At 43.0% G+C, this 23,678-nt stretch overlaps 1 protein-coding gene across 5 annotated transcripts in view; it reads right to left on the minus strand.

Annotated features, from left to right (window-relative positions):
* Positions 1 to 11,199, minus strand: part of ARHGEF28 (Rho guanine nucleotide exchange factor 28) — a 278,654-nt gene extending 267,455 nt beyond the window's left edge. For 4 of the 5 annotated variants that reach the window (XM_045197846.2, XM_045197847.2, XM_024563496.3 and 1 more), the window contains exon 1: positions 10,851 to 11,199. The gene's annotated coding sequence lies outside the window, so the exon portion shown is untranslated. The remainder of the gene's footprint in view (positions 1 to 10,850) is intronic. The other variant, XM_053912640.2, reaches the window with a different exon arrangement.
* Between the last annotated feature and the right edge of the window lie 12,479 nt (positions 11,200 to 23,678).

A 23,678-nucleotide genomic window follows, 5' to 3' on the forward strand; every position in this document is an offset into this window, starting at 1 on the left:
TGCAGGGCCCATTCTCCACAACACCTAAATGGAGTTGGGTACATTAAGTTCCACCTGCTAAAATGAAATGAACACCAATTTTCAGTCATCTTTGAGTTCAATTAAAAATAATTACTAGATTATCACTGGCTGATTCCACCCCACTGCCCAGGAAGTATTCAGACAACAACAACATGAGCTGCCGTCACAGGGAAATCCCAGGGTATGAGCAATCACTCCTCCCCATAAAGATGCGAATTCCTGAACAATTTAGATGCTGCCAGTCAAGTGTCTCGAAGCACTCTGGGAATCAAGCATTGTGCTAGCAATCCAAGAAAGGGTTAAGACACCATCCTTACCTCCCCAGGAACACAGAACATGAGAGATGGGCACACCATGGAGGAGGGCTTGGCTCAACCCACCCCCCAACCCCCACCCCAGTTTCAAATAAGGTCGCCAGGGCCCAGAGAGGGGCCGTGGCTCACCTGTTGTGTATGGCAGTCACGATGCTGAGATTTCAACCCAAATTCTGCTTCTGGCTCACCCTTTGCTACACCCAGACTATCTTTTTTTTTTACTTCAAAAAAGACCTTTATTTCTAAACTTCTCACAACTCTACAAGTATCAACGTTACCACACAGATTTGAAAGCCCTAAGAGCACACCATAACAAACATCACTGCCCAAATGGTTGTTTCTCTCCTCGTTATCTTTTAAAACCCTTCTAATTGCACACAATCTACTACCATTTTTTTAATGAATGGCATGTCCAACTCCCACTAAAAAAAAAATTGCTCTTAAATTCATTTAAATCCAAAAATCTTGCCTGCTTGTACTAATTTCTCCTGTTGTTTTTCCACAAAGATGCCATAACAACCAGTGAACATAAAGTTTTCTACTATGAATGCAAAAGGGGAAAAATGCTCACCCCTGTTTTTAATTAAAAACCTTATAATAAACCAATATCCAAATTACATTTGGCATTCCCATCAAGATCAGATTTTTCTTCAACTGTTCAGAGTGAAGTCGGATTGTCTCTAGTATAGCACTATTTCTGGAAGTAATCCAACTGAAAAGCTAATTTGGGACTTTCTACAGATATGAAGATAACCTAGAGCATTCATTTTTATTGCAAAACAACCTAATTTATCTATATGTGGAATCTAGTTCACCTTCTTACATAAGACTGTAACATGTTTTTATAAGGCTAAATATCAGAGGACATGAAACCTTTGTCTCATAACCATATCTGTCCAAATGGAACTTTCCTAACTGAAGATCAAGGAGTAACTGGAATTCCCATAGCTGACATCTTAGAGATTTTTGACACTCTTATAGTCAATGAGCAAACTATCAATCTTTCTGGTTATCAAATGGGAGAAAATAACATAAGTATTTTGTATACAAATTCAGTGTAACAAGAAACAATGTAAGAGTACTTCTATTTTATTCCCCCTATGAATTCACCAATTAAAAACCTATAGAATCATCAGTAATAGGTCCTGTATGTTGTCCCTTACTGCCAAGAATGGGGAGTGACCAGCTGGAAACTGCCCAAGTCTCTACGGGCTCTAACAATTGGTCTAAAAGCAACTCCTGAAACCCATTCCCTGAGAACCCTTGAGAAGTTGCAAACCTGATAATTCCACGAAAGGCAACACTAAAGGGTGAGATCAGCTGCTTCTTACACATAAAGGCATTCTTCCACCACTCCACCCCATACAAATTCCACTTCCCCCAAACGTTATTAACAGTCAATGAAATCACTACCTACAGAAATTGTTACTATTTCGAGAAATCTCCCACTTGGAGAGAATGGGAAAAAATGCCAGGATAGGAAAAGAATCTGCTGAGACTCCACAACTCTAATCCATCAAGAACTGTGGAGAATGACAGGATTCAAATATAGGAGGCAGGCATGTGTCATTCCAACTTCCAAAAAGGCAGAATCTACATACTATAGACAGGAGCTTCATGCTGATTCTAAGCAAGATCCTAGAGCAGAATATTAAAGGGGTGATGTCAGTACCTCATAGAGGAAGCAGTGGCCACTTGGATCCAGTATGGGTTTCCCAAGAGTAAGTGACTTGAGAATAACCCCATTCTGTTATGTGGTTACTAAAACTGGTAACTCTATATAGTAGAGATATAGTGTTGCAGGTCTGGTAATAATGTATATCCTGATGACAAGATGGACAACTAAGAATCAAATGCTGGTACAAATCAGAATAACTAATTGAACAATGTGGCCTGAAATTGATAAACATCAACTTGAAATGAAATTCGTATAGATGCACCAAAATGCTCTGCCCTAGACCTCAGCATAGTTAGTAATCTCCTTAAGGCATTAAAAAAAATGCATACCGTGATCTCACCTATAAGAGGAACCTAACAAACAGGGGAAGAGGGAGGGAGATAATTATGGAAAGAAGGTAAGGGACTCGTCAAAGAACACGTGTGGATGACCCATGGACATGGACAACCATGTGGCAATTGACTGTGGGAGCCGGGGGTGTGCTAGGTGGAAGAAATCAAAGGGGGTAAAAATGGCACAACTGTAATAGAATAACAATAAAATTTTTTTTAAAAAAGAAATGCATATCAAATTTGTGGATAACCTTGAACCAAAAAAAGGGTGGTGAACATGACAGATAAACAATCTAAAAGACTTTGAAAGGTTAGAACAGATGGTCACATACAGGAAAATAAATTTAAGAGAAATATTACGTTCTATTCGGGGGACTAAGAAGCCACAGTCCAAGAATGAGATGGGGCTCATCAGCAACAAGTCTAAAAACAGACTTTGTGATTTTGAGGTGACTTGAACATCAAAAGTCAATGCCCCTGTTCAGAAGTACCGTAGTTGGAAAGCCATTGTTTGAGAAGTTATTCTGGCCCAGACTCTGTGCTAAGCACTTTACAGAGACCACCTTACTGGGTCCTTATACCAGCCTTATAGGAGAAAACAGGTAAAAACTGAGGCTAAAAATTTAAGTGACTTGCTCAAGACAAGGTAGGAAGTAGCAGAGCTGAGTCTCCCCCAAGTCTCTGATTTGCAGTTGGCAATCTGAACCTCGAGGCTTCACTGCTTCCCTAGAGGAAGGAGCAGGAGTGTCTCCGCAAGGGTGGGCATGGTTCTACCGCACTCCACACCGTCAGGTGGAAGTAGTACACTTTAAGAAAAGAGAAAATGGCATATATGTTCAGTATTCCAGGGATGAGAGAATTCAAAATCTCATCATTCAACAAAAGCTAAAGAAACTGAGATTTTTATATCCCAACTTAAGTAAGGCTTAAATGTAGGATATGTATTTAATATTTAAAAATGGAAAGAGCTTTCATATAGAAGAAATTGTTCAGAATGGCCCTCATGAAGAACTATAATAAACTTAATGCAGGAGAGATTGCTTTTAACACCCTAAGGTTTCCAAAAATTCATCCCCCACCCCCGCTCCTGCCTGGCAAAAAAAAAAAAAAAAACCATCCAACCAACTACAAACCAACTAATATAACTCAGGGAAAGTTCTGCACTACAACAAAGCATCCGCAGAAACCCTGTGGAGCTCAAAAACTGAGAATGGCTGCATAGAAAAGCATAGGAAGCATTTCACTTGCATCACTCCATCCCCTAGTCCAAAGCCAAGAAGGACCCCCTTAGAGGAATTTGACCCAGCAGGCAAAAGGACAGTAGGAAAATCCCAGCCACTATGGAAAACAGGATGGAGGTTCCTTTTAAAACTGTAACTACCATATGGTCCAGCAATCCCATTTCTGAACTATATCCTAAGGAGGTGAAAAAACTGTCTCAGGACAGTATGCACCCCCATGTTCCCTGCAGCACTATGTACAATAGCCGAAACATGGGAACCTGAGTGTCCCTCAACAGATGAACAGATGAAGGAAATATGGCATATATACAGAATGGAATATTACTCAGCCCTAAAAAAGGAAATCTTGCCTTTTGTGACAATATGGATGAAAAACTGGAGGACATTATGCTAAGTGAAATAAGGCAGACATAAAAAGACAAATACTGTCTTCTTTAAAATACAGTATCAGTAATATGTAGAATCTCATCAAAAGCCAATTTCATAGAATAATAGCTGCCAGGGGCTGGGGGCAGGAGGAAATGGGGAAATGGAGGTCACAAGGAACAAACTTTCAGTTGTGAGTTCTGAAGATCTGTGGCACAGCACAGTGACCACAGGGACAGCAGCACTGCACGCTGGACATGCTCAGAGTGGATCTCAGGGGACTCACCACACACACACAAGAGTTAACTCTATGAGATGAAGGATGTGTTAATTATCTTGATCTCGATTATTCCACAATGTACATGTACCTATTTAAAGTATACATGATGACTTGGTATACAATTATATTTTTTAATTATTCTGCAATAATGTTCAGGCAAAGAACATAGACTGGGGTATCGTTATGGTTATTAGTGCCCCACCGCAACGTACTCAAGGACAGTACCCAAACGGGCAGCCCTTTGGAGCTGTGCCCTACAGGGGAGGTGTGCATCTGCTGGAAACTAGGGGAAAGCTTTTAGGGTTCTCTCAATACAAAGCCTGATCCTAATCAAGAACTTCATTCATTTCCCCAAAAAGAATGTACAGTTTTCTAAGAGAGACCTGGGGAGTCTCCCATTTATATCTAAGAAGGACTAGCATCTAACTTCCTAGGCAAATTTTATCTTCCCTCCCTACACCCTAATGGTTTCCAATGTAAGCCACACATGATACACAAGAAAATATCGCCATAAGCCTTTGCAGGGCTGCTGTAAACCAGAAGAACTCGTCATGACAGTTAGCAAAATAACTAGCCAACCGCCATATGTATAATGTACTTTGACACTCTACAAAGTAGCCTAAATCAGGGTCCCTGCTTACAGGCAGGGTTAGAAAGTTGAGACACACAGGAGCATATAACGAACCCAGGAGCAGGTAGAAAGTGATCAATGAGACACACCAGCAATAGGATAACAGGGGTTCGGAAAGGAAGGAGCTCAGTTGCTGCTACGTAGGTCAAAGGTTTCAGGGAGAAAGTGGTTTGAGAACGCTTTGAGGACTACAGGACAGGCATGCCTCATTTTATTCTGCTTCACAGATGTGTTTTTCACAAACTGAAGGCAAGACTCTCCAGCAGCAAGAAAGATTACAACTCACTTTATTTCAGTGACTGGAATTGAACCCACAATGTCTCTCGGGTCTGCGCATATTATTTTAGCTAGAAAGGAAGAACTGCCTACCGTGAGCAAAGTTAATGAAGTTGGAAAGTACACAGAATGTCCCATTAGGCAATGACCAGTCCTGGCTGATGAAAGTGGATGGTTCATGAGAGGATGCAGAAGGGGAGGTGACATGCCCACAGCATAAAAGAAACACCATGTGAAAATGCAGTCGTGACCTTTTCCTGGATACTTGTAGATATAGAAAGTCAGAAACACCTAAAGGCTGGACAACTACCTAGCAAACCCAACTATCTCATCTTTTTGAAAAATTATGTCAGGCCCACCTGAGAGATTCAGAACCCAGGTGATTCCAATGAATAACCAGGCTTAGAATCCTGGGTGAGGGTTCAAATAACCCATAATCTCATGAATCACTGAGCATCCCCTACCATTTGGAACTCTAACAGCTGGTCATTCAGCAAACCATGAGGCAGGTAGAGCAAGAAAACAAGGAAGACCATAGTCAAAGAACCAGGTAACAATATACAGACCGTAAACAAAGTAATTAGGAGAGAAAGAAATTTGCCCAGAAGGTCTTTGCATGAACCATCCAGTCCCATGAAAACCTCTTGATCTTCACAGATACTCAGAAGTCCAAGACCTCCTTTGCTTCAAGTCCTGGTTTACAGAGTCCCTGCAAAGGCTAGTGGTGATGTTTTCCTGTGTATCTGATGTGGAAATTTTTATCGTGAAATCTAGAAACAATCAGCCCACTCATCTGTCATGTTCCCCGAGCTACCCCACCCCACTTCCCCATGGTGAAGCTCCTCAGAAGAGAGGGAGAAGGGTAGCCTGTGACTTTCACGCATGGGATCCAGACTTCCATGTCTGAAATCTCTCTGGACTAAGTCCAGGAAGATAACTCAGTCATTTCAACCCGATGACTCTCTGGTGATCAAGGTGAGATATGTTCATAGTCGTAATAGTTCAACCCTTCAAATGCTTACTGAGGGCACAGAGCTGACCCTGCTGTGAACAGTACATTCCTGGTAGTGTGGCCCAAAACACACAGGCTGAATTGACCAATGCCCTCCTCACTTTGAAATTTCATGATGTTAGAACGGCAGGTTCTTAGAGACCATCAAGTTCACTCCCTTCCTTTTCACCAGATGAGGACATTGAGACCCAGAGACAGCTCATACTCACCCAACAACACACAACTGAGAGGTCCCAGCTGTCTCTATCCCTGCCTTGAACTTGAAGCCTAGGGCACTTTCCCCTGAGGTCACACTGTCAACTCACTGCCTTCTGAAACCTGGCAAACCTGCTAAAGCTATTCTTTAAAAATGTCTACTTTCCATTTGTTTCAAATATAACCACCGCCATTTTCTGGCACTCACTCTCTGCCAAGCACTACTAGAAGGGCCCTCTGTGAATTTACTCATTGCATTTCTCGTAACCACCCAAGGGGGCAGGCTACCATGATTATCCCCACTTCCCAAATGGAAACGGTGAAGTGGAGAGAGGTCACACAGCTGGGACAGAGCCGGGGCTGTCTAATAAGACAGTCTGGCTCCAGAGTCCTCACTTTCAACCACTTTGTTATGGTTCATGAAAGATAATGTCTTTAAATTATAAAATGATGGAAGAGAAGGAGCAAGCCTTAAGCACAAAGTGTTTGATAATGAATTTAAGAGCTAAACCATAAATTCCATTAATATATGTAATATATGATCATCTATTTATTAAGTTAAAGGAAAATCTATGTGTATACCACAAAGAAATATATAAAGCATATTAACATTTTAAGCTTTAAAAATTTTTTTTTCATTTATTGATTTTAAAGGGACAGAGAGAGAAACATCAGTATGTTGTTGCACTTATTTATTTATCATTGGTTGATTCTGGTACATGCCCTGACTGGGGATCGAACCGTGACCTCGGCCTATGGAGAGGGTACTCAACCTTGGCCTATCTGAATGAGCTCTAACCAGCTGAGTTACACGGCCAGGACCCATTTTAAGCCTATTTTAAAAGGTGGAATGATCATGCACATACCAGTCAAACAAAAGCTGCCACTTGAAAGAGGCAGAAATGTTCTTTAAGTGCTGATTTTAGGAGAGTCTCTTCTGGACCTGCTATGAAAAATGAAGGTGTCGCTGAGCTCCCCTGTACTGGCCTTCACTCACGGATACAACATGTCTTCTCTACTGTTAAAGGAACATTATTTTTACTTTAAATTTCTACGGAAATCCAACCTCAAACTGATAATTAAGAAAAAGATTAAACTAAAATAAGAGGAGACACCTCTGAAGACAAATAAAAATATATCTGATAAAAGTGTTCAAAGTCAAGATCTCTGAAACAAATACCCAATATTCAGTTATATTAACTTTTTAACTTTCCCTCATATCAAAAATTATGTCAAAGCTCATTATATTGGTTATCCAGGAGAAGAAGTCCAGCATCAGCAATGGTAGAAATAAACAAATTACAATTGTGCCTAAGATCAAATTTCAAGGGAAAAACTGCAGTCAGTTAGGAAGATGTACTATCACATAAAAAAGTTACATGAAATTTTACCAGTCAAATATCTTAGTGCCACGTGTTCAAAAGCCCACTCAAAATGCAAGAGATCCTAAAAACTCTAAAACCAGAAACGTATTGCCTTAAACATGAAACCCACAGTCCAGAGAATTAAAGCAAAGAACAGTGTCCAGCACAGAGGAGACCCTCCATATTTGGTGAACAAATATAATTAAAGAAAATGGTCACAGAAAGAGGAGCGGGAAAGAAACTGCCAAAATGGCTAAACAACAGAGTAACACTGCCCTAAGCTTTTGAGAGCTTTTTCATACTAGGATAATAACAAAAGAACTAAGGATTGTACATCCTGGACAAAATAACAGACTCCATCCAGTCAGGGCAAAATGCTCGGTCATAGAGGACCTGCACTTCTTAAGAAAAATATCCCCAAGCCTAACTTTGCCTAAGTAAGGGATCCAGACTCGAGTCCTACAGGGCGGCATAACATCCACAGTACAACTCTACATGGCAAAATCTCCTGAATTTGGTGTGTTTCAAATACCACACTGTTTTCAGTTTAGAACTTGCGATAGGAGTTGCTCAGCTTGACCCACCTCTTCATAACAAATCTTATTTAAGGTCACAGGGGAAAGAAACATCCTATAGCTTTTCTGCTCCACTAAAGCAACACAAATACAAATGCAATTAGAGAAAACCTACATAAACCAGATCTGTTCTATCTGATCAGTAAATTCAAGCGTAATGAAATTACGCTCAGGCTGGGAGTGCGAGGGTAACTGGGGATCTGTGCAGCACCGCCCTAGCCATGCCCCAGTCAGGAAGGAGTTTCCAACATTTATGTAATAAATCTTTTCTGAGAGGCAGTGCTTGGTCATAAATTCTGGCAGGACTTAAAGTTAGAGCTAAGTACCAATATAGTGGTTGCCAGTTCTGTACAGAATGTTTAATATAAAAGTAATATTATATTCCACTATTTAACACCTATTTAAAACACATTTCCTCTTCTCACATGGCATATACTAAAGGAGGTCATGTATCAGAGCTCACCTGAAATTCCTGCCCAATTTAAGTCTTAGCCACAACAGTAGTTTATATAAGAGGACAATGGGAAAATATTCCAAACTCTACTGCAGTATTCAAACGACTTAAAAAAAAAAAAAAGGTGTGAGGCCCCTGATGAAATTTCATAAAGCCTTGGTTACCAAATGCAGGCATACCTCATTTTATTATGCTTCACTTTAGTGCATTTCACAGATGTTGCTTTTTTTTTTTTTTTTTTTTTTACAAATGAAGTCAAGACCCTCCACCAGCAAAAAAAAAAAAAAAAAAAAAAAAATTGCAACTTGCTTTATTGTGATACCCTCTTTATTGTGGGGATCTGGAATCGAACCCAAAATATTGAAGACCTATGCCCGTCCTGTTTTCCTCATTGTTTCTAAATGGCCTAAAGGACAGGACAGGCGCTTCAAAGGAAAGTCTAATGGCTCACCTGTTGCGCAACTTGTTCTTGGTTAGTCAGGTTTTGATAAGGAAGAAAACACAGTCAAAAGCAGGACAAACACTGATTCTCTGTTCTCCATTCTCCCATTAGCCAGGACACGGACCTGAACCACACACCCATTAGCTAGCTGTGCCTTAGTTTCCCTAACCAGCAAACATAAGGTCTGATGCTATCCAAATTCCTATTTGACCAAAGTTAATGAGCACACTTACATAGAAGGTCCACATCCGAATGTCACGTTGAAATGCTACGTTGTAGAAATTCCAAAGGCTTTTGCAGTATTCATTTCTTTTCCTCCAAAGACTCCAAAGGGTTAGCTTGGCCATTAATCAAGACCAGGCAAATACCCACGTGCTTTAAGAACTGTATCTGCGAAAACCCCAGACAGATACATAGAAACCTCCCCAGGCAAGGTTACCACTGTGCTTGGATAATCATGTGCAAAGACCAACCTACAGAGCGTGACAAGGACAGGTCTTTTATTTTGCTTTTGTGTGAGAACAGGATTTTGCTTCCCCTGATACCTTCAGGGCCTAGGAACATACAACGACAAATCTTCAGAAACCCGGAGACCCCACAGGGCTCCAAATGATCAGTTCTTTCAGAACGTCATACTGTTTCGTATTTCTTACCCAGTTGGCACTGATCTAGTGGTTAACCTCCATCATAACTCTGGATCTACAGATATTTGTCGAGACCCAGTCAGGGGTCAAGGAAGGAGACGTCGTGCAAACACAGATGTCGCTGCCTTTCCTCGACCCACCCAGCTGTAACCAATGGGTGGACGCTGTCCGTTCTTAGGGAGGCAGATGGATTCTGTCCTGGAAATCTAATTGGTGTCTGGGAAACCAGAGCTGGGTTTCCAAGGCGGCCTCAGCACCCAGCTTCCTCGCAGCTCTGGACAGGCGAGGATGCCTCCTCGGCCAAGCACAGGCTCACCAAGCTCTAAGCACGGGAAGGTTACGGCACCACCACCCACACTCCAAGTGTTCAAGGGGCAAACAAATCTATAAAATAAGCATATGTATATCTGACAAAATTCTGATCTCCTCTCCTAACCAAGATACTTGCAGATATCTTTTAAGATACAGCAGGTGTTCCTACACAAAAAAAAAATGTTAGGGCCTCTGTCCTGAGCTTGTGCCTGGTCTGTTCTCTGGAGACCTGGCCCCGCCAAGCACCCTCAAACCAGAGCTGAGGCACCGGTGGAGAGAAGGGACCTCAGCTTTCAAGGATCTCCCTTCTCCACCGCAGGAGTGACATTGATTTCCCAAGCAGCCGAAGGGCACTGGCCGGGCACCCACCCACCCATCCCCGGTCCCGGGGCAGGGTAGAGAGGGGCCGCTGCCGCCTTCCCGTTGCGCTCCCGACTGCGCCGCGGAGCAACCTTGCGCTCCGTAGCTACCGACGCCGCGCCGGACCGTGCAGCCCTTTGCACTTGTTGCTGTTCCCGAGGGACCAGGAGGCGGCGGCCATCCCTCCCGCCACCGAGCCCACAGCAGTACGCCCTCTCCACATTGGCTGACCGTCGCGTCCCCCGGGATCCAGGAGAAAGTAGCTCCGCCACCGAGAACTCAGGTGAGGTGGCCCAAGTTTTCCACCCAGGGCTGCAGAGAGACGCAGAGGATGGAGTCAAAAGAGCCCTTACCTGGAGCTGGGGCCCTGAAGCCTCCGCAGCCGGAGCGAGGCGCTGCCCTCCGCGCCCTGCCCGAGGGCGCCGGAGCCGGGGAGGCTCTCCCGAAGCTGCCAACTCCCGGCGGCAGCCCGGCGGTGGCCCGCGCCGAGGGGGCGGAGCCGCGGGCGCGCTCCCAGGCCCCGCCGGTGCCGCCCGCTGCCGGGGCCGCCCCCGCGCCTTCCGCGCCTGCCTGCCGGCTGCCACTGGATCCCCGGCCGGCATCACATGGCCAGGCCAGGCCGGCCCGCCCGCCAACACTGGCTCCAGGGGGAAACCTGAAACCCCGACTGCGCCGTCTTCGCCAGCCCCCTCCCGCCGTGGGGCGGTGGCGGACCTGCCTCGGCTTCCCTCCCCCGGAGGTTCACTAGGCGCAGGTTGCTACGGCCCTACCCGGCCAGACGAGGGCGACGTGGTGCCCTGGTGGCGGAGCCCGCGCGCCCCAGGCTCCAGGGGCCTTGCCTTGGCGCTGCCTGAGGAGGGAACTGGCCAGCCTGCTCCTGAAATGAGCTGTGCCAGGCCCGAGGGAGGCTTAGGTTGCCCTCAGCCCAAGGCCACCACACCTGTGACATAACATGGCCCAAGTATTACTTTAAAATCTGAGGCTCAGGTTCCTCTGGGCCAAAGCTTGACGAGCTGCAATTTTCCTGGTGTTCATACACGCAAGCGGCAACCTGGGAAGTCTTCTTAATTCAAAAATTCTCATGAAAACCGTAACTTGCTTTTACAATATGAGAGGGACCCCCGCACCATCCAACGTGCTTTTCCAGTTAGAACCATCACAGCCCCAAGCGGAGAGGCCTCTCCATCAGCCAGGCCTTCCTACCACAGACTTCAGACCATCATAGAAACTTTAAAGGCAAAAATCCCAATTTGATTTTTCTTGCAATTATCGTGAATCTGTTTTGTTTTTCCTGTGAAGCTCTGCCGCCCACAGGAGCAGCACGGGGGTGTGGCCCGAGGAAGCTGGCCACCAAGGCGCGGAGCCTGGAAGGAGCACCTCCCCAGCTGTCACCAACACCTCCCCTGGTCGGTTCAGCCTCCCTTCTCATCCTCACCTTGTCCAGCCCACAGTGCTGATACCGGTCGTGAGGATGAGAGAATGCCGAAGATGGTAGCAAGGACACACTGTGGTGTGTCTGAAGTCCTTCGCCCTGCTCCTAGGCGAAGGTGGGGTATTCTGCCTTAATAAAAAGATCCAAACTGGCATTGCACTCCTGACTCGGAGTTGCAATCCCAGTTGATTCTGTTTCACTGGGCCCATGAACCCAAGGCCTGGCCCCTGTACTGCCATTTAAAGAAAAAAGAAGTTCCTGCCCCTTGCCAGAGCGTCAGGGTACTCAAAATAAAAATAAAAACAATAATATCCTTTTCAAAAATATTTCCAACCCTTAACCATCTACTGAAGATTAACTGAATCGACACACCAGACAAAAATGGTTTCCAGACTCTGGTGAGCAAAAACATTGATGTGTTAGTGGATTTTGTTGTTATTCTCCTTTTTTTTTTTTTACATCACTAGTATTGAATCACTGTGTATTTTCTTTCTTCTCCCCACCCTCCACCCCTGACCTTTTTTTCCTTCATTAATTCTGTCAGATATGTATATAGAAAAAAAAAAGAAAGAAAGAAAATGTAGGAGGAGAAACAACTATTCTAAGAAGTTGCCCCAAAATCCATCTCCACACAAAAGAAACAGGCAAAACTAGCCATTGTGAAACCCTCACCGGCTGACGACATACAATCGTGCTATCTGCAGTTTTCTTGCCTTCTCTGAAGCACAGAGCTTGATCAATATTTAAATAAGCACTTGGCTTTCAACTTCTCTAGGTTCAAATATTAAGCAAAGTGTACTCTAGCGACCTTAAAAGAAGCCGGAGAAAGTATGAGTCAGGAAGCTATCAGTGTGTAAATAACCCTTTGCATCTGATTGATTTTGCTGCATATAAGTCACTCGGGACGCTGAGAGAGGCTGCGCTTGGCAAGGACAGTGTTTGTTTAGAACTCAAAGACTCCGTATTCTCTCAGGCCCCAGACCGGGGACATTCAGCCAACAAGAAACTAGGTTGGAAATTCAATGGGGAAAATTCTAACTTCTCAGTGAGTTTTATGCCAGTGTCCCAGCTGAGTGCTGACTTTTCTACTTACTCAGTCTCCATTCATCCTCACAGATTCCAGACAGACCTCCTCCATAAATCTTTCCTTCATTGTCCTGCTTTCTGCCAGCCCCTGAACTTTAAGAAAGCTTAGTGACCTTATCACACACTTTAACACCTGCTTATATTCGCTGTCATAGGTTGGACTATTCCAGGCTCCTATCCTCTCTTCAACTTCTCATTTCAAGGACAAAGACTGTTTCTTATCCCAGTAATCTCCATAGTCCTAACACAGGGCACTTCTAGAGTATTTAACATTTGTATAAAAACCCTACCTCTGGAGTATTTAATATTTGGGGTTTTTTTTATTCTCACCTGAGGATATGTTTTGGTGTGAGAGAGAAACGTCAGTCGGTTCCCTCCATACACACCCCAACCAGGGATCAAACCAGCGACATGGGGATGTGCCCTGGCCAGGAGTCAAACCCGCAGCCTTTCAATGTACGGGACAACACTCCAACCAACTGAGCCGCCTGGCCGGGGCCCTAGTGTTTGTTTCTTTAAGTGAACTATGACATCAGTTATGCAGGAAGGAAAATGTATACCACAATTTTCAATCTTTTCTTGAATAGATTATAAGCACTCCAAATTCTTTCCTGTTCTTCATTCTATTTCTTTTGACAATAATTCTCAGAGATAAATAATTGTAAATCTCATGTCTGGCCATATGAGTTAGAAATTATCAGTGTTTTCCTAGACAAAAGCATGGTACTAGCAGACAATAGATAGGAGGAGAGGTCAAGTTTTGGAGTTAGAAATAGGATGACCTTGGGAAGTTTCAACCTCACTAAGCCTCCATTTCCTCATCTGTAAAATGGGGCCAAGAATAGTATTCACTATCATTGTGAAGATTAAATGACTGAAGGTAATATGAGACATACCATGAAATGGTAGCAATTTATATTTCAGAGTATGGATATTTTAGGAGAACACTTCAGAGCTTTGAGATAATTACTAGAGCAAATGAAAACTAGATCTGGATTATACAGTTGCTTGGCCAGGCTGAGAAGGCTGAGGAACGCAGAGGAAAAAAGGCCAACGTGATCAAAACCAGGGGACAGATCTTGTCGGGGTTGTGCTCATAGTCCTCTGGGAAGCTTAAAAAAACAAACAAACAAACAAACAAAAAAACTTTGATTCCCACAATCCCACTCCAGACCAATTGTTTCAGAATCTCCTGAGGATGGGTATTTTTTTAAAGCTCCCCCAGGTGATTCCAGTGGTTCACCAGAGTTGGGAACAGCTGGACTAAAGGAACTGAATTTACTGCCACTCGAGGGGTGAGAACCAGCCCTCAACTGCAGAAGGTTAAGGGAATCATCTTTTCCATTTCTACCAATGATGAACAATCCTGTTTAAGTTGCAGGCCAGAGTGCTTCCGTGTAATTCGCCCATGAATCACCTGGAGGGAGATCTTGTCAAAATGCAAATTCTACTGCAGGATCAGATGGAAAATGCTGAGGTTATCGGCATTTCTGATAACCTCCAGGTGCTGCCAGAGCTGCTTGTCTGTGGATCCAAAATGGACTTTAGGACAAAAAGGAGAGAAATATTCACATTGTTTAAGGGAACCCTTGACATCTCTGAATATTTTAAATCAATTGATATTTATTGTGCAGAAAATATTTTGTAACCTTTTAAGTAAACGCTAGGCAATTTCTAGCCAGTTTCAAGTGTGAAGCCTTCCCTGAAGGGACAGCACAGCCTCTCAAACAGGGCTGATTGCTCCACGAGGCACAGCAGGCTTGGGGCCCAGGGACTACAATGCTTTTAGTGGCTAATGAAATTGTTTTAATTTCTTTTAAAACCTAAAAGAAAAAAGATGGACTTTTAGGTCAAAGAAAATGTTTTAGTATACAATATTTATATATTTGTCTTTATAACAGTGGAATAATAAAATGTAATTATTTTATTTTATTTTTAATAGAGGAAGGGACCCATGAAGGCAAAAGTATCTAGAGCCCGCAAAAGACATAAATGTGCCTGTGTGCTCAAAGTCCATTTTCGTCCCAGGCACTTTTAGGAAAGGACGTGAAGCCTGTTGTGGCTGACATTTGCATATTGTAATTTACATAGTTAATGGGAAGATAGTGGGGAAGATGTAAATTACCTCTTGAGCAGAGCTGGCCCTGTAAATATACTGTGTTCAGTACTTGCCACGTGTGATTTGAGGAACATTGGGTATAGTCCATTGACAAAAAGAGTTGTTCCTCTTCAGCTGGTTCCTGAGGCTCTAAAATTCTACCACCATTAGAGACTTATTCCACCTCCAGAGCCTGCTTTTCCAGATTCACGCTATCTACAGACTCTTTTATAGCACTGACCTTATCCAGGCCTAATTCTTTTTACCCTCCAGCTTCAAGCCCACATATCAGGAACTTCTCAGGGGATTTTCTTTGAAAAGAAGAAAACGTAATGGTGCAATTCCATTTTAAAGAAAACACCAATTCTAACCAGTTCCTAAAAGCCAGCATGCAGCCATTCATGGCTAAACAGCATCGCTTCCATCAGTAGGACTCAATACAGTAACTTCAACAAAAATTACATTGTTTTACAGTCTACTACAATAAATAGTTTTAGCCACGAGTGGCTATTTAAATTCAAATAAATTAAAATTAGACTTCCAGCCAAGATGGAGGTGTAGGTAGATACTCTGTGCCTCCTCATGCAACCAAAAGGACAACAATAAATTTAAAAACAAAAAACAACCAGAACTCACAGAAAACCTAACTGTATGGAAATCCGACAACCAAGGAGTTAAAGAAACACTCATCCAGACCGGTAGGAGGGGCAGAGACAGGCAGCCAGGTGGACAGGACTAGTGGCAAGGTGGGGGATTGTGGAGCGGGCGGTCCCACATTCGAGTGCAGATAAATCAGGAGGAACAACTGGCGAGCGAGATAGACCACACAACCCAGGGCTCCAGCACGGGGAAATAAAGCCTCAAAGCCTCTGACTGAAAACACCTGTGGGGGTTGAGGTGGCAGTGGGAGAAACTCCCAGCCTCACAGGAGAGTTCATTGGAGAGACCCACGGGGGCCTAGAACATACACAAACCCACCCACCCAGGAATCAGCACCAGAAGGGCCCACTTTGCTTGTGGGTAGTGGGGGAAGTGACTGAAAGCCAGCAGAGAGCCAAGGAAGCAGCATTTTTTCCTCTTGGACCCCTTCCCCACATACAGTGCCACAACGCACTGATGTGGGTTGTCCCGCCCCAGTAAATACCTAAGGCCCCATCCCTTACTATCTAACAGGCGCACAAGAGAAAAAAAATGGGCCTAATGAAAGAACAGATCAAATCTCCAGAAAATATATAACTAAGTGACGGAGAGATAGCCAACTTATCAGATACAGAGTTCAAAACACTGGTAATGAGGATGCTCACAGAAATGGTTGAGTATGGTCATAAAATAGAGGAAAAAGTGAAGGCTATGAAAAGTGAAATAAGGAAAATGTACAGAGAACCAACACTGATGGGAAGGAAACTGGGACTCAAATCAAGGGTTTGGAACAGAAGGGAGAAATAAATATTCAACTGGAACACAATGAAAAAACAAGAATTCAAAAAAAATGAGGAGAGGCTTAGGAACCTCCAGGACATCTTTAAATGTTCCAACATCTGAATCATAGGGATGCCAGAAGGAGAAAAGGAACAGTAAGAAATGGATAACTTATTTGAAAAAATAATGAAGGAGAATTTCCCCAATCTGGCAAAGGAAATAGACTTTCAGGAAATCCAGGAAGCTCAGAGAGTCCCAAAGAAGTTGGACCCAAGGAAGCACACACCAAGGCACATCTTAAGTACATTACCCAAGATGAAAGATAGGGAGAGAATCTTAAAAGCAGCAAGAGGGAAGGAGACAGTTACCTACAAAGGAGTTCCCATAAGACTGTCAGCTGATTTCTCAAAAGAAACCTTGCAGGCAAGAAGAGGCTGGAAAGAAGTATTCGAAGTCATGAAAGGCAAGGACCTATATCCAAGATGACTCTATCCAGCAAAGCTATCATTTAGAATGGAAAGGCAGATAAAGTGCTTCCCAGATAAGGTCAAGTTAAAGGAGTTCATCATCACCCAGCCCTTATTATATAAAATGTTAAAGGGACTTATCTAAGGAAAAAAAGGTAAAAAATACAAACAGTAAAATGGTGACAAACTCACAACTATCAACAACTGAACCTAAAAAAAAAAACCTAACTAACTAAGCAAACAACTAGAACAGGAACAGAATCACAGAAATGGAGACCACATGGAGGGTTATCAGTGAGGAGGGGGAGAGGTTAGAGAGGGGGGAAAGGTACAGGGAATAAGTAGCATAAATGGTAGGTACAAAATAGACAGAGGGAGGCTAAGAATAGTATAGAACATGTAGAAGCCAAAGAACTTATATGTACGACCCATAGATATGAACTAAGGGGGGGCGGAATGTGAGTGGGAGGGGTGTACAAGGGGAAGGATAATAAGGGGGGGAATGGGACAACTGTAATAGCATAATCAATAAAATATATTTAAAAGAATAAAGGCTGAACATCCCCCCCACAAAAAGAAGAAAAATTATGGGAGAAAAAAAGAAGAAAAATGTGTGGAACTGTCTAAGTGCACAGTTCCACACACCGAAGGGCAGGATTCCTGGAGAGCGAAGGCAAAGCTCAAAGACTGAGGTGCTCCGAAAACAGACTTTGTGACCACGGCTCCGAGGCTGCTGCAGAGTGGGTGGAAGTTGAATCTTAGAATATTATTTCTCTGGAAATAGTAAAATAAAAAATTTAAAGTGACTGCAAAAAAAGAGAAAAGTAGTCCCTCATTGGCATATTTTGGGTGGTCAAGGCCCACACGATCCTATTGTATAGCGCAGATAGAGAACATTTCCATTATCCCAGAAAGTTCTGTTGGACTTTGGAAGAGCACTCTCTTCCAAAAGGTTTTGATGAAAGTAGGGACCACCCTTCCTGGGTCCCCTAAAGAACAAGGCCGGTTTGGGAATTATGTAGACTCTAGCTCGGGTACAGTGTTAGACAGATAACCAGTTCCTCTGCACTTCTCTAAACTTTCCAAACTGCACTTTCTAGGAAACCAACATTTTATGAATACTCCCTGCCCTTTAAGGAAGCCAGACCTTTACATATATAAAGCTCTTTTTCCTTGTCACAATGGCTCCAACCATCCTCACGTTGTAGTTGATATCTTAAATTTTAAACCAACTCGAAGGTCACTTGTTGCTGCCCAGGGCCTAACTGTACCAGGCAGGCCAGGTGGGTAATGCCCCAAAGGCGTCTGGCTGTAAATCTCCCATCAGTCGGCAATTTTGCTTCCAGGAGCACCACTGGGGTGCGCAGGTCTGGGGTGTGAAGCAGAACAACGCAATGTCTAGCATTTCTCCAGTCCTCTAAAACCTGCTGAACATTCACATGAACATTAAATCCCAGCCTGGAGCAAGTCTTTAGTTATATAAAAGCCCTTAAAAAAACAGAGTTCATAATTGAGATACTAACACCATTTTAATTAGGGAGATGCAACTACTAGTTACTGATAATACAGGTGGGAAATAATGTGTGTGCAGCTGTCACAGGGCTGTAATTATGTTTAAGACTTCAGGTGACATAACAGATGGTGAGAATGAAGCTTTAGTGTTCTGCACATCACGTGGAAGCCTCAAAATGGACGCATAGCTTTGGGCAGCTATTACTCATTCAAGTGGATCGAGATCCTGTTTTCCTATTTACAAAGGGCAGGCAGAGGAAAGACAGGAAAGCATCTAAATAAACCTGGTATGAATCAGTTCCTTAGCAGACCCCCCCTCAAAAAAAACTTACATAAAAATATTTTAACTCAGCCTTTTAAGATTCATTCAGACCCATTTGATTTCTTGTTAAGATATAACTCAAGAGTTAAGGTTGGAATCTTGCCACTAAAGGATCCAAGAATTTCTTTTAATTGTGTAAGTTAAATATCCTACAATTTCTAAATTCAGGCTGAAGACTAGGTAGTCAATGCTAACGTGAGTGCATGGGAACAGTCTGGTTGCTGTTTTGTTCGTTTAAATTCTGGAAGACCCCACTCCTCTGCTCCCCTGAAGCTGGACATCTTGGCAGAGCTTTTTCCCCTTCAGCACTCTAAGGAGGCAAGTGGCTCCAAAGCTGACAGAGGCCCCAGTGCTCTAACTCACGTGAAGAGACTTAAGAATTGTCCATAGAGTACAGAGGAAAATTGAAAGACTTGGAAGAAATAATTATTGTTTAGAAAAAATTGTCCTACTCAGAGCCCTCCCATAAAAGGCAGTTCATTCTCCTCTATCAAAGAAAATGTTTTTAAACTATCACTCTCTGATACTATTTCATAGTACAAATAAATTGTTGTTTTTCATTTTGAAAAATAATTTCAGCCAGAAGGGATAGATGAGCGTGGGAAGCAGCCTCGGCAGAAGTGTGGACGTGCTCGGAAAGCTCACAAGGCAGCCTCCGCCTCCTCCCTCTGGGCCGGGGCCAGCAGCCCTTACCTGTAAAGGGCCATAAAATACACTTTTAAGGTCAGTGAGCTATATGCTCTCTGTCACAGCTGCTCAAGTACGCCATTATAGTACAAAAGCAATGATTGACAGTATGTAAACAAGTGACCTTGTCTGTGTTCTAAAAAAAAACTCATTTACAAAAATACGTGGTGGCCCAGAGTTGACCAACAGGCTGCAGTTTGCCTGCCCACCGCTCTTGACCACTGGAATACCATGCGGAGCTGTAAAAACCAAAAATGCCTGGATGCTACCTCAAAATGGACAGCTAGTCCTGTGGACAGCCACAGCACTACAAAAACAGTCCAAAATTAAGCTATAGAAATAAACTAGAGAAATTAAGAATTAAGCTGTAGAAAAAAATAAAACAGAGATAGTGCAGGGAAGAAAAGAGAATTTTTCATAAGGTCTCATTAATATACTCCAGAGGCATAAAGGAAAATATGTGTCTATCCAACAAGAACTAGGTGCTATGAAAAGAGAACAATTAAAAGGCAGGAAAGTAAACTTGCAAATTAAAAGTATAAGGTAGTAAAGTTTAAAAATTCAACAGCAAGTTGAAGATAAAGTTGAGAAAATATTCCTGAAAGTTTAAGAAAAGACAAATGGCCCTGGCTGGTGTGGCTCAGTGGACTGAGCACAGGCTTAGGAACCAGAGGGTCGCTGGTTCGATTCCCAGTCAGGGCACATGCCTGGGTTGTGGGCCACGTCACCAGTAGGGACCAAGTGAGAAGCAACCACACACTGATGTTTCTCTCACTCTCTTAAAAAAAAAAAAAAGAAAAGAAAAGACAAATGCACAGAAAATATAAAATCAAAAATAAAAGATTTTTTTTTTAGGATTAATCTCACATAATCAACATCCCACTAAAAAGAGTTCCAGGAGAAGAAAGGAGAAAAGAAAAAAAGAAGTTATCTAAGATACAATTTTTTAGGCTCAGAACTTAAAAGGCTACTTCTAAAAAGTCATGCTAAAGATATACACAGGGGCAAGAGTACACATACACAACCACGCTCAGGGCAACGTTCTAGCAAAAACTGGAAACGACCTAACTGTTCATATGGGTATTTGGTTAGATAAACTATGGAACACATAATACATGACTCTAAATGTACTAACATGGAGAGAGGCCCAGGATATACTGCTAAGTGGGAAAAGCAAGTTGCAGAACAGTATGTTTACTGGGAGCCCACCTTTATTTAAAAATATAAATAAAATGTTTATAGATTAATGTTTTCAAATACATTCTAGCAGGTCTAGAAAGCTACTCGATAAGCTGTTGATAGAGGCAATCTCTTGGGAGAGGAGTGGGATTGGGGGGCTAGTGAACATACCTTTGACATTACATTTCTTTTTACAATATACATGGCTTCCTTCTGTAATTTTTAATAATAAAAAAGTAAATTATTTACTATATTATGAAGAGGGGGAAAATTGTGCTTTACAATGTCTATGGTCAATGTCTAAGAAACAGCAGAAGATTGTCAGGGGTTAGAGTGAAAGAAACTGAAATTCCTGATTAGAGAAAAACCACGGGCCCGGATAAGGACCGCGAGCAGAGGAAGGCACTGCTGGCCTTTTAGCAGCTTATGTTAGAATTGGGAAGACACAAGGATGGCAAATAGTGAGCAGGGCTCGGGTGTAGCCTCCTGCCAAATTGTGCGGTATGCCAAAGCCAGGGAGCTCAGAAGACAGAAACCAGTGAAGACGCCTTATGGAGGAAGTGAGCCCTGAGGGATGTCAAAGGCAGAAGGAGAACACTGTAAGCCAGACAACCTGTAAGAGGGAAGACAGAGATTCTAATGTGCATGCAGCATTCACGCAAAGGTGAAGCAAGTAGCCCATCTAGATTAGAGGGACCATGTTAGTTAGCACTAGGTTTGGCTGCATATAACAGAAAACGTAAACATCAGTGGCTTAAATAAGATAGAGGTTTGCTTTTCTTCCATGTCCAAGTAGTCTAGAGGCGTACAGTCCTAGGCTGTCTCCATCGCTTTATCATCAGTACCTAAGATTTCTCCTCCCTTCCTTCTTCACCATCTTTAGCATTGGCTTCCATCCTTATAATTGCAAGATGGCTGCTTCAGCACCAGCCATCATATCTATGACCCACACAGCAGGAAGGAGGAAGGATCAAGGAAAAAGAGGCATACCACCCAGTTCATTCAGCCTCTTGTTAAAGATTTTCCCTGGAATCCCCACCCAACAACTTCTACTTATGTCTCATTGGCTACCCCTATCAGTTACAGGAGGCTGGAAACATCTCAGTTTTTCAAGGCAGGCACATTGCTGTTCCTATTAATGCAATTCTTCTAGGAGTAAAGAAGGACTGTTAACCACCTCTGTCAAATAATTAGGTAAGACTGTGAAGGTCTTTGAAAACAAGGCAGAATAAACAAAGCTGAAAAGGGGTGAAAGAAATTAGCAAAATACCTTTCATCCATAAAGAACTATGTAGAGAAATTAACAAACTTAAAGTTTTAAAAGCATTGATGTAAAATTGAGAAATAAATGAGAAAACTCCTACAGCTGCTCGCTTCCAAAATTAGCTAACCAGTTGCACAACAAAGTGAATAGACTTAATACTACTGAACTGTAAAGTTAAAAATGGTTAAGATAGTAAATTTTGTTATGAACATTTTTACCACAATTAAATTTCCTATTTTGAGTAATCTACAACCTTTGTAGTTACAAATCTGACCTTACAAGAATATATGGTCCTGCTCCATTCAGAAACTTTCAACCTTCTACAATTTTCTAGAGAGATTCGTAACTCAAACATGTACTCTAAACTACCAATACGGAGTGGACTTCAGGTCTGCATATGACAATAGAAGCCAGCCTCTCTCCTTGTCCTCCACACGCCCACGGTGCTTTGGAGATACTCTGTAACAATAAATATCACGTTGTGCTTTAGTTGGTTGTTTGTCAGTTTGCTGGCTAAAATACAATGCAGTTGAGGAGGAAGAGCAGCATGAACTTTGTCATCAGACAGACCCAACTTTCCACGTGCTGTTTTGCTACAGCCAGTCGCTTTAGCTCACTAAGATGTGCTTTTGTCACCCTTTAGGTGAAGACCATGGTATGACTCTCATGTGCATGTTTAAGGTGGTGGTGAGGATTGGAGCCTAGTACTCAACAAGAACTCAGGAAATGGTAGCTTCCATCATCATTTGTCTTCCCTGCTGGATTCCAAGGTCTTTAAGAGCAGGGCATGTCTCACTGAACGGTTTGTGAACCCCCAGTGTCTAACACCATAGTGGACACCCCAACAAGAGTCATTTCAGCAAGTAGAAGGTCACCAATCAGGCCTTCAGGAGAGCTCCGCGACGGCAGCGCGCAGGCCAGCCCCTGCCGGTGGTGTTAATGTCACTGGCCCATCGTAGTACCCCAGACCAGCGGGAAGCTGGAGGAACTAAGTCTCCCCAGCCACAATAAGTGACATCGTAAAAACCTCCTTGTGGAACATTTGGAATTCTGACATCCTAAGCTCCTAGTAATTGTTGCTTCTTTTCCCTTTTTATGTTCCAGAGTCTAATAAGTATTTGTTGTGTTAAAGAAGCTTCCCTTAGGTGCACTGTGGTCAGTGTGCCTGTTTTAGAGTGTTTCCTGACAAACACCCACATAGGACAGTCCCTTTCAGTATCAGATGTGAAGATGCACTGAGGCCTGGCCAGTTTCATCTGTGTCCCCTCCTCCAGGGAGTCCACCTGCATCAATGGTGGTTGTGATATAAGAAGCACAAAGGCTCTGCAAAAGCTCCTCAGACCATCTCTTGTTTTATCTGTAGACTTCTAAAGCACAGGGCACTCAGTCTTAACCTCTTTGGTTGCAAAGCTCTTCTGTTGCTTCTATCCTTTCATCTTTTGCCTCTGCCCGCCTCTTCACATTTGCACTTGGGAGCATCAAATTGCAGGACAGAAAGGGAGACGATTTGTTTTCTTCTGTGCACTCAGGAAAACTACCCTGCAGCACATTGTGCCTGGCATGTATCCATTCCAAATGCAACCCCTTGTTGAGTTGTTATCCCAAGGTTAGGCAGAGACATCCGCATTTTTCAGGCCGGAGGCCCCAGCACACTATCACCTGGAGACTTTTTCCATTACTCATACCCAGGCCTCGCCCCTGGAGCTTCTGATTCA

The sequence above is a fragment of the Desmodus rotundus genome, chromosome 1 (genome assembly GCF_022682495.2).
Source record: "Desmodus rotundus isolate HL8 chromosome 1, HLdesRot8A.1, whole genome shotgun sequence".
NCBI lineage: Eukaryota > Metazoa > Chordata > Mammalia > Chiroptera > Phyllostomidae > Desmodus > Desmodus rotundus.